We start from the raw sequence: 12,708 nt of genomic DNA on the forward strand, positions 1-12,708 counted from the left end.
TTTCTCCTACTGTTATAGATAAGTTTCTGATCATATTTCCATTTATATTAACTCCTAAGCAAGGAAATAAGAGTCCAAAGAAAGAGGCCCATCCAGCTGTCAGTGACACCTCAGACAACTCACATTTGGCTCTGAGTATAAATTTAGTGAGGTAGTCCCATGTGAAACTTTGGATTTGTTATAAATGGCAAAGGGAACTACTAAGAGGCCCATTCCACATTGTCCTAACATAGGCCAGGACTGAAATGTTTGAGCCTAACTGATATCATGAATCACCTTAACTTGGTCCTTGAAAATATTCAGGTTATTTATCACTGTGCCAGACTTATTCACATAAACCCAACATTATTCATGGGCAGTCAGGGAGTGTAGAGCCTATCTGTTTTGCAAGAACAATAATGCTCAGCTGACAAGTTCAGCCTGGAAGCCTGAAGAGCATTTCGAGTGGTATCAAAGCTCTGTTTCATATATATATGTATAAACTGCTCCCTCCAGGTCATGTGTTCCTAGGGAAGGTATGATGGTGTACAGGAAAGAGGAGAAGGTAGGTCAAAGGATTGGGGGTTTCAACCTTCTTTTTTTCAGTTTGAGGCCCAGTATAAAACAGATACTAAGTTAGCTTTCTGACTGCCATTTAGGGTAGGCAATATATGTCAGATCATAGGCTCCTGTCCAATTTACAGGTAGGTAACAAGCCTGTGCAATTATTTGCAGGTTACAAAGGGGATGCAGAATAGCTCAGACAAGGAACAAGAGCAGAATCTGATAACCCACAGGAGTGTGCTGTAATTTTCCATTGAAACAAAATTTCTCTACAATTACTCTCCTTTTGATCAAAGATGACCTCAAAAAGAGTATTCTTAATTATAAAATAAGGCTGGTTTCATTAGATTTAGCCTGATTATTTACATAAGTACAGCAAGGATGGCAATTCACCATATAGAAATTTTTTTTTTTTTGCATGGGCAGGCGCCAGGAATTGAACCAGGGTCTCTGGCATGTCAGGAGAGAAATCTGCCACTGAGCCACCTTCGCACCGCCCAGCTTTTTTTTTTTTTTTTAAGGTTTGCTTTGCTGATAGTTTTCATAAGAAACCTCTGATTGACCTTTAAAAGCCTCTTGAGGCTAGAAAGCCAAACCAAGAACTCAACACCAGATTTCACTTGTAGTCCAGAAAGAAACTTTCTTTCTGGGAACCCTGGATCCAGGTACCAGACCTTTTTTTTTTCTTCTTCTTCTTTTCTTTTTTTTAAGAAGGTTTTGTAAACATTGTAAGCATTGTCTTTATAAAGTCACCCCTTAGGTCCTTAAAAGTGTGTGGTCACATCTGATTAAATGAGCATATTCTTAGACATGACATTCCAGTCAAAGCTTTGGTTATAGAACTAGTATCTCCGATTATGTCCTCTTAACAAGGACGACAGATTCTGATTGAACCTATGCAAATAATTATTTTGTTTCCAAATTCTGGAGGGTCCAGGAGGGAAGAAAAAGATGAATGTTTTATGAATTATAGATAACTAAGGGAAAAAAGTGATTCCTTTTATCTAGAAAATAGAACATTAAAATACCAGCAATAATCTAAACAGAACTATAATCATTCTTTATCAGTTCATTTAGTTCTAGGTAATTTGTCCTTCTGCTGAATCACGTGTTAACAATCTCATGGTCCATCAGCCTCTTCACTAGAATTCTGGAATCTTGACTGAGTCCAGTGGTGTGGTCTCGAAGTTATTTAAGCAATACCTGCCCTAGTACTTTTCATGGGTTTTGGAGACAGTTCTTTTTGTTGAAGACAAAGCACCTGACTATACCTGATAACAAGTTGCTTTAGTCTACCAAAGCTGCCAGAATGCAACACACCAGAGATGGGTTGGCTTTTAATGAAACAGGATTTATTTAGTTAAAAACTTATAGTTCTTCAGAGGAAAGGCAGTTAGATTTCATCTGAGGTTCTCTCTCACAAGGGAAGGCACAGGGTAATATCTGCTGGACTTCTCTCCCAGCTTCTAGGTTCCAGCAACTTTCTCTGGGGCGATTCCTTTCTGCAAGCTGCAAGGGCTGAGATGAGGTATGCTGAGCTGCTGGTGCTATGCTGTTTTGAGCTCTCATTGAGGAAGGCACTCCCCTTAGCCAACTGCAGATGTAATCAGCCTAGATGAGCTTCACATGCTAATGGCTCAAGGTCATAGCAACAGAACTAGGCACTATCACCTGGCCAAGTTGACACCTGACCCTAACTACCACACAAGTGTTTCCAGAGTAGCATTGGAATAAAAATGGTCTGTAAATGATAAAAGACTTAAAACGATCATGGTTAATGTATTATTCTTTTACAAAAGTGAAAATTCTGATGAAAGTTCATTAAAAAGTAATGCAATTGAGAAGAAAATTGTGTTGTTTCTGTGACATGTAACATTTTAAAAGAATAACTGAAATTTTGACCAGTAATATTACTGTTGTCTACTATCAGGCAGATCAATAATAGGACAGCTCATGGGCAGTGAGGACATTCACAAATCTCTAGGAACTTTATGCAATTTCTAAAATGTTTATATTAATAGCATTTTACTCAAGCAATTTTATCCAAAAGAAGTTAAAAATACTATTTAATTTTACACTTCCCATGTAACTCATAACATATTAAATAAAATCTCTTTCTAGCACCTCTCTTTTTATAAGTTAGAAGAACAAATCCTTTGAGATTTTCCAGAGGCCCTCTGGAAAATCCCAAAGACAGTTTGAGATCAATAAGACGTCATTTAGGGTTTGGTTTGTGGGAAGCAAAATGTCAAAAAGTTGTCAGGTTTGAACATTTTGTTAAATAGGAAAATGGGTCACTGTGAAACAGTGTTTGATTCCCTATTTAACCAAAGTGACAATAAGAGTAAATGCATTTAATATGATTGTAAAAATTAGACAGTTCTGTTAAAAGTGAAAAGACTTGTTTTCTAAAACAATAAAGGATGATAAGGTCAATGTAAATATCAATAAGAATATTATTCTGATAAGACAGAATCTTTGTCTTCTAGGCAGATCATTCAGATGGTTAAGTAAAAACTTTCACAATCTCTTACTAAGAGCAGACCAATAATCCAAGCGAACAGTCATTGTAACAGATGTCGTTTTACAGACAGAAAACCAAATTCTAGTTTTGCATGAGGATATTGTCTGATAAGAAAATTCTTAAAAATGTCATAAGCCTTTCAAATCTTAGCCATCCTTGACCATAAACAAATAAAATTCCTTTCCACAAATATTTTACAACTTTCTATATCCATTCAGGTTTTTTTTCCTACATGTTCCCACTTACTGAGACAACCAGTGATTTTACTTTACAACAAAACTACTTTTTTTCCTTAACAAGTCATATCCTGCATGCTTTACATACCTCAATACCTTAAATTACCAGAAAGATCTTAGAAATTATCTTCAAACATCCTATAAAACAAAGTTATTCTTAAAGTTTGTCAAAATAATAACTCAGTTTGGTTAGATACAAATTTACATTTTTCGTCATCTTAAACATCTAGTAGCTATAATGCCAGCTTATTTTATCAGTAAACCTGTATAAATTTAGGTAGAGCATATCCAATAGAATAAAATTCCTGGGATTGTATTGTACTCAAAATTGATAATTCAGAAGGTATAGCTGTTTTTATTTAACTAACAATATTAAACTACTCCAGTTTGTCAAAGTTTTATGTAAATGATGTGAGCTTGAATTTTTTCTTTTTTTGACATTTAGTTTTAGTTCTACAAATACTCTTTTTCCATTGGAAATATTAGAAGTTTGGTTTCCTTAATTTCTACGACCTTTGGAGTGTTAATTTATATATGAGTGCTTATTTATCTTTAGGCCAATTTGAATAGAGATCTTTTAAGGAGTTTTATAAGTTAATTTGGTAGTGCCATCCAGAGATAGGAGAATGTCATACATCAAACATATAGACAGACACAAATAGAGTGCTTATAGCTTAAATTTAAAAATATTCAGCTGTGGGCCAGACGTAATGACACAGAAACACAGAAAAACTTACTAGTTTTTATAAGCTATTTTTAGAGTCTCACAATTTCTTAGCAGACTCTGACTACCAATTAAAATAGACATCTGACTTGGCCTAATTCGGGAGCCCTTTTTCTTGAGTGTGCCTCTGAGATGAGTAAATTTGTCTCATGGAACATTCCCCATAATGGCCATTGCAACTCTAGGCTGTCTTTGGTGAGATTTTGCTATTTGATTAGATAGGCACAGCTTCCAGTCCCAGAGTTTTTGAACATGTAATATGTTACGGTGCCAGAGAGTGAAGAATTAAAGTTTTCACAGGTTGAGGATTTCACTTTCTTACCTTGTACACAAGACAAAGAAACCAGAAGCAGTAGCAAAAAATGAAACTGAGGATTGCACCGAAAGCCTAGGGACTCAGGCTAAAAATCTGAACCTTTTCTAACTTTTGGGCTAAAAATTAGTGAGGTAGAGGGCTTGAATACAATGAGAGTGGAGCTTGAGATGGTGCCTTCACTTGTCTTTCTCGTCTCTAGGGCTGTCAGCAGTTGCCTTCTGGTCCCTTTGTGGTTGCCAGAACTTTAAAGGAAAAACTTTTCATGCAATTTAGTATCTCACAGCTTTATTGAGCGGTGTGATAGGGCAGCATCTCATACAGAAAGTAGAAGGGAGTTCCCATGAGGGGCTGGAAAGGAGATGCCCATATAGAGCAATGGGGAAGCAAGTGAGGATATGTTCTGATTGGCTGACATTAAATTTCCAATTTACTTGGGGAGGGGGCAATTTTACAAAGTGGGGACCACTTGGTGGCTTAGGAATGAGGAAGTTAGCTGGTGATGATTGATAAAGATCTGGCTGGTGATAATTTGATAAAGACAAAAATTTGGTCCACAGGGGACGTGGGGCAGGTATTTCCAGGAAATAAAAATTTGCCATGGGGCTTAGCACTGTGCCTCCATGTTGAGCCTACCAGATTTTATTTATCATAACAATGAATAAAACAGATTCAGACCACTGAAAGCAGCGATTGCCAACTGTTCACAAAATATTTTTTCCTTTACCTCTAGGGCACACAGCAAGATTACATTTCTGAGCCTCCCTTGCAGTGTGGTCATGTGACTAGTTCTCACCAATGGAATGTGAATGGACAGTACATGTCACTTCCTCCCCAGGGCATCACCATCTTGCTTTGTTTCCTTGTCAGCTGAATGCAGGCAACTACAAGGCCCTGGAGATACCAGAGCCACAAGATGGAAGGACTGGATCCCTGAATTGCCACACAGAAGAGCCACTCACTGTCCAGGAGACTCACTTTGGACTATTAAGTGAGCACAAAACTAACTTTTATTGTGTTCAAGCCATTATATATTTGGGGGCCTATTATAGCAGTATAGCCTACTCTGGTTAACATAACACTGCAATAAGAATCCTCCCCTTAGCAGTCAAAATTTTGGTTCTTTTCTGATCTGTAAGTAATGCTTATTTATTTTGACTCCCATTTCCCCTTCCTTCCTTTCTTTTGTGACTGGGAGTAGAGTGACCGTGGGAGCCTGTGGAGACTTTATAATAGAAGAGAATTGTATGTAAATGAAATGATTAGGATCAGGTTCTGAACAGATCATTAATCCTTTTTTTCTAAAAATAAACTCTTTGTCAAGGTGATGTAGCTTGGTAGTCAAAAAAATCTCCGTGATTTAGGAATAGAGACCACTGTTGAAGCTGGGCCAACCTTGCTTGATACGGCTACTCTGGGTTTGGAGGCCAGCACCCTATTTTCTCCTCTGGTCCTAGGAAAAGCCTGGAAGTTACCCCCTTGCCTCAGGGGAGAAAAGCCTTGTGGAAGAAGGCAGGAGAAAAAGGGGGAGAAATTTGCCCTGCCCAGGAAAAAAGCCTCTGGTAATTGTGAGATCATCATAAGGAGTTTGAAGGGAGTTCATCTCTATTTAGAGAATTTTTCCCAGGTATCCTTGATAATAAGATGAATGTAAACAAACTGGATGAGAATTTTTAGGTTGGAGAATTGATCATTTTTAAAAGTAGGAACTTGAAAGTTACATCATTAAATACCAACACACACACACACACATATGCAAGGTGCATATATTTTATCATTGCTTGACCTATTACCCTAAAATTTGCTCTTGCTGGTATCTAGCATGAACTCAAAAATGCCTGTGGCGAAAATTTGTCCTATGTTAAAGTATATTTCAGGAGAAAAGTTTTCAAGAGAAAATTGCAAAATAAATTAGAATAACCAATGTCGTTAAGCAAGAGGAAATGTCATAAGTAGAGATACTGCAAAAATATGTTCCTATTGAAGAGCTTGTGCTGATTGGCATTTCCCTTTTCTTTACTGCTCTGCCAGAGATTTATTTAGGAGGAGGACAGATGCCTGGATGATTTGTGAGACCTACCTAACGCCATGGTGATAAGGATCAATGATTTGCTTTAAGAAGTAGTAAAACGCATCATCTCTATTGAACAAACTATAGTTCTAAAAATATTTTGCCAAGCATGGGGTAAAACTTGAGATTTACTGTCAGGAAAGAAACATTAGAAAGTTAATCCGTCTGCCTCATGTCACAATTGGCATTTCTCTCAATCAAACTTTATCTGTCATCCTGTTGAAAGGAAACAGGTGTCTCAAAAAGATGTTCATTTTTCAACAGTCTTCTTTGGAAGAAAACCACTCCTTAGGTGTAATTGTGTACCAAAAGCTATGTGGCTAAAAATAGTGCTTTATGTTTATTTATTTATTTACTTTTTTTCTTTTACAAAATGGTGTACATGCTCAATGCAGAAAATTTGGAAAACCCAAATGAACGTACATCAGAGCCAATCACGTAGCGCAAAGATAACCATCTCATTTGTTTAATGTACTTTTTATAGTTCTCCTTTATTTGAAACATTTACAGGTTATGCTTTGCAAACCAGAGGCAGAAATCTGGAAAGTTGATGCTACTAGAGGAGAGAATGGGCATATTGAAAGTGAGAAGTGAGACAAGGGGTTTTAAGAAGGAAACTATCGAAATGTGGTGAGTTTATTTTTAAAATGTTACAAGTTTATTCTTTATTGGAGTTCATCCTTTTGTTCTTCTGGTATAATGCATCCATATTTTACAAATAAAATAATAATAGATGCCAACTACTATATATATTTAGTGTATAGGGCTGTGGCGGTACAGGAAACATTAGAGAGTTGGGAAGTCTTAATTTGACAAACACTATAACGGAATACAGAGAGAAGTGGATTATCAAATATTATAACTCTTAATAATGGATATGAAAGTTTTTTTGTCAAATCTAATGTGCGTTAGAGATGCTATATTGTTATTATTATAATTATTGTTATTGTAATTACTAAATATAAGGAAGTGAATGTAAGAAAAACTGAAATTCCAAAGAAAAATGTCTCCTGATTCTCGAGGAAGATCTAATGTGCTGAATACACAGGTTTAACAAGAGGTATTTAAAAGGTACACATGTAGAAGAGTGATTTTGTTTGAACCTGTGAATCCCAAGGAGGTAAGGATAAGGATTTTGGACAGTTTCTTCAATTTAAAAAATCCTTTTAGAAAAATTAAAATTTAAAATTAAATGACAGCTAAATAGCATCCTACCTTTACAAGAAAATTTCCCTTAAATTTCAGAATAAGTCCAGCAATTTTACTTCATTTGGCATGTCTCTCTATTAAAGCCTGGGCTGGGCTTTGGAGCATATTGAGTTGTTTCCCCTTTTGAAAAACATTTTGTTCTCTTCATGTTGAACATTTTCCCCAAGTCGGCTTGTTAAAATATTTCTTCCATGTTTTAGTTAGAAAATTTGCAGTGCTTGAAAAGCAAATATAGTATGTTTATGCCATCTAAGGAGCTACTGGCTTTTTGTAGTCATCCACTGATGTTAAAACTACATAATTTGTTATAGCCCAAAATGACTGAGGTTGCAGAAATCTGAATTGTCTTCTCTTTGAAAATTTAACATTATTATCACAAGGTCTTTTTTTTTTCAATTCCTCTAAGTCAGGGTAGTATAAGTGTCATAACAAACCATTCCAAAAATTTCAGTAGCTTAATGTCATGAAAGATTATTTCTTGCTCATGTCACAGTCTGACTAAGCTAGATGGTGTAGGTGTCTCTGCTCTCCCCAGTCATTCAAGAATCTAGTCTCCTTCCAGGATGTGCTGATTACTTCCACTCACATTTCTTTGGTCAGAACTCAATGGCATGACCCTTTCTAACTATAATCCAGCTATATGCCCAGGAGAAAAAGAACATGAGGTTTTGTGAATGAATAACAGTCTCTGTATCACCCCTCCCCCCAGCTGGAATAATATACAATAAAATCTGGCATCTAAATTTTTCTAAAAATGGAAAGTCACCATTAAAATCAGAGGAATGGTTATATAGTAAACATTTGGGTTTTGAGATGTCCCCATTATATTTCTGCACATCTCAAGTTAGTTTTGGGGAGACTCTGAAGGTTGCTGGGCTGTAGAGGCTTTGAATCATGATCATGCATCATCACACTGCATGACTTGGGGTAGTGCTTCTTGCACTGGGGACCCCACTCCTGAGCATTCTTAGGTTGGATCCATGACTCCATAGGCACAAACACATATTCTAAATCAGCCAGTGAAGCAGGGCAGGGGACATAATACCTAACAGCACCATGATAAATGATTAAGTGCAATGAGGAGCCACCAGTGAGTTTTAAGTAGAAAAGTGACATGACTGGATTAACATTTTTAAAACATCATTCTGTCTGCTTTGTGGTTATCAGGGTAAAAAGTGGGAGACCAGTTATGGGCTTTTAATCACCAGGTGAAGGATGATGGAGCTTGTAGAAACCAGTTGTTGTAAAAGTCAAGAGAAGTTGATGGATCTTTTGGTGAGGTTGGAAGAGGTTGCGGGGTGGGGGTGGGGGGCGGATTGTTGGGTGGGGTAGGAGGGTATTGTTAAGGAAAGAGGAAACCAAATTACTTCTAGATTTTTGGCTTGAATTACTAGGTAGACATCTCTTTGGATGCTGAGGGGCACTTCAAGTGTTGAATGGAAGTTGATCCAGATATACTTCAGGGTTCCTTAAAACATAAGGACCAGGGATCTGATGAAAGACAAAAGAGGAGCTGAGTGTGGCGTTGACCCAAATGATAGTACCATTGTGATCTTACTCCTAGAAGTTCTGTCCCCTGAAGTTATTTAAACAGGAATTCCTGTGGTTTATTATTTTCTTGCTAACACTCCCCTTTCCCCCCTTCCCTCATCTCTCTGCCCCACTAATATCTAATCTGCATTCTATCTTTGCAAATTTTCCAATTTCTAGTCTTCTAAGTGATATCATTCAATTTTTGTCCTTCCTTATGTGTCTTACTTGCTTCACTGCATTTTTCCTGATAGCCAAATAATATTCCATTGTGTGCATGTACCACTTTCTGTTTATCCTTTCATTTATTGATGTGCACTTGGGTTGATTTCAGCTTTTGGCTCTTGTGAATAATGCTGCTATAAACATTGGTGTGTCTATCTGTGATCCTGTTTTCACCCACAAGTTTTAACCCATAAGCTCACATTAACATGGACCCTATAGCTGCCATGCTGATCTGTGGAAGCCTGCATTGTCTGCACCGTAGAAATAAAAAGCTGCTGCTTCATATGCCCAAGTCTCCTTCCATCTCATACTCTTTAGTTCCTGAGGCAAAGACTGGTAATTGCCATCCTCCCCTTCTTCCTTAGTTAAAAATGAACAAACAAAAAACCATTACTCTTACTATAAGAAGCCATATTCTGGCTGAAATACACCCCCAGCCTCCCTTACATCTAGGTGTGGCCAATGAGATGTTGGCAAAACGTGTTGGGTGTGACCTATGAGAAGATTCTTTAAGAGGAAGAGTTCTGCTTGGAATACAGGTGTGATGGCTGGAGATGAAGCAACTGTCTTGGCCTGAAGCAATCTTGAGGATGAAAGCCATGTGCTCAGGAGGGTGGGGAAGAAAGATAAAAGGAGCCCAATCCCTGGTAGCCATATGGAGGCATTCTACATCCCTGTATCACCTATTTCCATGCTTCTTTTCTGCCAAAGAAAAAGACATGTCTATCTTGTTTAAAGCACTTACATTACTAATAAATGAATACAATTCCTAATACACTTCACCCCAATTTAGCCTACCTTTTAACACGGTTTTTCCAAACTTCTGTGAGCTGCTTTTTTGAAAAAAAGTTTTCCTGGTCAAATAAATTTGAGAAACACTGCATGCTAGGCCTTCCTTGATCACCCTATTTAAGAATGTAAACCTCCTTCCCCGCAACACACACGTATACCTGCACTCCCCATCCCTATTTCCTGCTTCCTTTTTCTCCATGTCATTTATCATTATCCAATATGCCATATGATTTATATATTTTATTTATTGTTTGTCTCTTGTCCCCTCCCCCTACAATTCAAAAATAAGCTGTATGAGGATTTTTGTTTGGTTTGTTCACTGTTGTATCCTCTAACCTTTTGATTTCCCCCAGAACTATTCAGATTTGTAGGGAAATGAACAGGGATTCTGACTGCTCAAGGCCGGTGGTGACAAAGACACTTCAGCTCCTCTTTCAGTCTATTTTCTCTCTCTCTTTCTCCTGCTCTCTTTCTCACACACACACACACAAGCATGCATTACAGTTTTACATTGCTTTAAGCTGACTTCTTTCTCTTTGGCCTGTATTGTACTGAATTAAAGCATACCTCAGAAATAAAGGGCAAGGACTAACAGGCAAAGAGGAGCAAGGACAAAGTTCTTGATATTCCCCCATCTCTTGTCAAGCTGGAGTATTTTGTGTGATTTGAACTCGTTGGGAAATGTTCCCTGTTTTCCTGCACCAGACACTAATGATGACTTTTATGTTTGTCTCAGTAGAGGTCAAACGATGAAGGGGAGAAAGGCTCTGGCTGTTGTTCTCTATCTGAAGGGAGCTGGCAACAAAGGGTGCTGAGACCTTGGGCTGAAGCAAATGGAGGCATTTGCAAGGATATTGCTATTCATGCCACTGCTTCCAACCCCGTGCCTTAGCTGGTCTGGATGCATTTCCAGTGCCCAGACTCCCTCTCTCTGTCACGCCTTTGCCTATGAATGCATGAATTTGAAAAATGAGAATGAAAGTTTGCTTGATTATACTTACAAGCATTATAGAGACCACAAATGACCCCAGCAAGCACAGGTCTCTGACTTCAAGGAAAGAAAGGCATCTTTGTGTGTTATGGGCATGGAGTGATTGAGGAATTACGTAGCCCTGAGTCATCAAATCATTTCAGCAGTGTCGCTGATTGTGAGTGAGGCGGGATGGTCAGGAGGCAAAGTCCTGGATCTAGTCTGGGGGCCAAGGCCCTTGATTCTGGTTCCACAGTCTCTGCCTTTTACTGGGGGAAGTCCTTGGTCTGCTCTTGCCAATCTTCCTCCCATTCTTTCTCAACAGGAGGACTCAGTTTCTACAAGTTGTAAAAAGGAGTTGAAAGGTCTGAGATCTGCCTCCTCCACAGCAGTTCAGGAGAAATTAATAAAATGGAAAAACTTGAATTATCCTCTTTCAGTTACATCTTGCTGTTTAAACTATTCTGAAACTTTGTGGATTCATACAAAATGATTTGCTATTCCTTATGGTGTTAATGAGTATAAAATAAGACAAGCTACATTTGGCCCCGAGCACAGTGCCAGGCACAACATTGCCACTCAAATCTCGTTAACCCTTATAATGTGCTGGATTGCCTTGCCCATGAGAATGTTGAGATCATGAGCCATTTTGAATTGCCTGTTGGAGCACCGGAGAACTTCCCCACTGCATAGGACCAGGGCTGCCCCTACCATGTGTGGGGTCCCTGGCAAATAGATTGTGTGGGCCTGGATGTATGCAAACAATTCCACTGAAAAATGCATTGCAAAAATTCATGGGACCATGTGAAGTATAACACTTTATTAATGAAGATTTAGGATAATGGATAGAGAAGCAGTATTTACATATTCGTTTATTGTCAGATCAATGCAGATGAAGATTCTTTATATTGTCCAGGGACCATCTCTTCCTTTTCAGGTCTAGGTACCATATCTTCATGTTCTGTATGGTCAAATGCACCATTCCTGGCTAATTTCACATCTCATCTCCCACCATGAGAAAGGAATGGCGATGGCAGCTTTACTCACAATGCCCTGACTCTTTGGGACCTGTTTGTATTGAAACAATAGCAAACTTCTTGCTTTTCCACCTCCCTGGTACTCTGTGTTTAATGCTGGCTACTTCATTACTCATGAGGCTGCATCGTCCATTATGCCCCCATGAATCTTGGTTTCCAGGGAGAAGCTCAGAGATTGTTACTGTGCTTTGTTGTTGCTCGCCAGTCTTATCCAGAGCATGCAGAAAAATGTGACTAGTAAGTCATTTTCTGATCATGTGAAATTTGCCATTCAGAATTTTACATTATAAACATAAAAAGATACATTTTCCACCCATGTCTTCTCTTAATTTCTTTAAGCCATAATCACTATATTCCTAGAATGTGATGTCTTTCAGAGTTGATTGGCACCCTGGGTGTCAGTGGTGGCAGTGCAAATGGTAAAGTGTGCCTGCTACTACCCCTCTAAACCAGAGGTAGAACGCAGTTGAGTGAGTCAATACCCATACCCACATAAGTGGCTTCATTGAGTTAAAGGGTTAGTGATGGAGTATC

At 38.3% G+C, this 12,708-nt stretch overlaps 1 long non-coding RNA gene across 1 annotated transcript in view; it reads left to right on the plus strand.

Moving 5' to 3' along the window:
- The first annotated feature begins 5,191 nt into the window (after positions 1-5,191).
- Positions 5,192-12,708, plus strand: part of LOC143670676 (uncharacterized) — a 494,335-nt gene continuing 486,818 nt past the window's right edge. Inside the window, exons 1-2 of the long non-coding RNA XR_013169430.1 lie at positions 5,192-5,331; positions 6,922-7,041. This is a non-coding gene — a long non-coding RNA (uncharacterized LOC143670676). The remainder of the gene's footprint in view (positions 5,332-6,921; positions 7,042-12,708) is intronic.

Source organism: Tamandua tetradactyla, chromosome X, assembly GCF_023851605.1.
Source record: "Tamandua tetradactyla isolate mTamTet1 chromosome X, mTamTet1.pri, whole genome shotgun sequence".
In the NCBI taxonomy this organism is placed as follows: domain Eukaryota; kingdom Metazoa; phylum Chordata; class Mammalia; order Pilosa; family Myrmecophagidae; genus Tamandua; species Tamandua tetradactyla.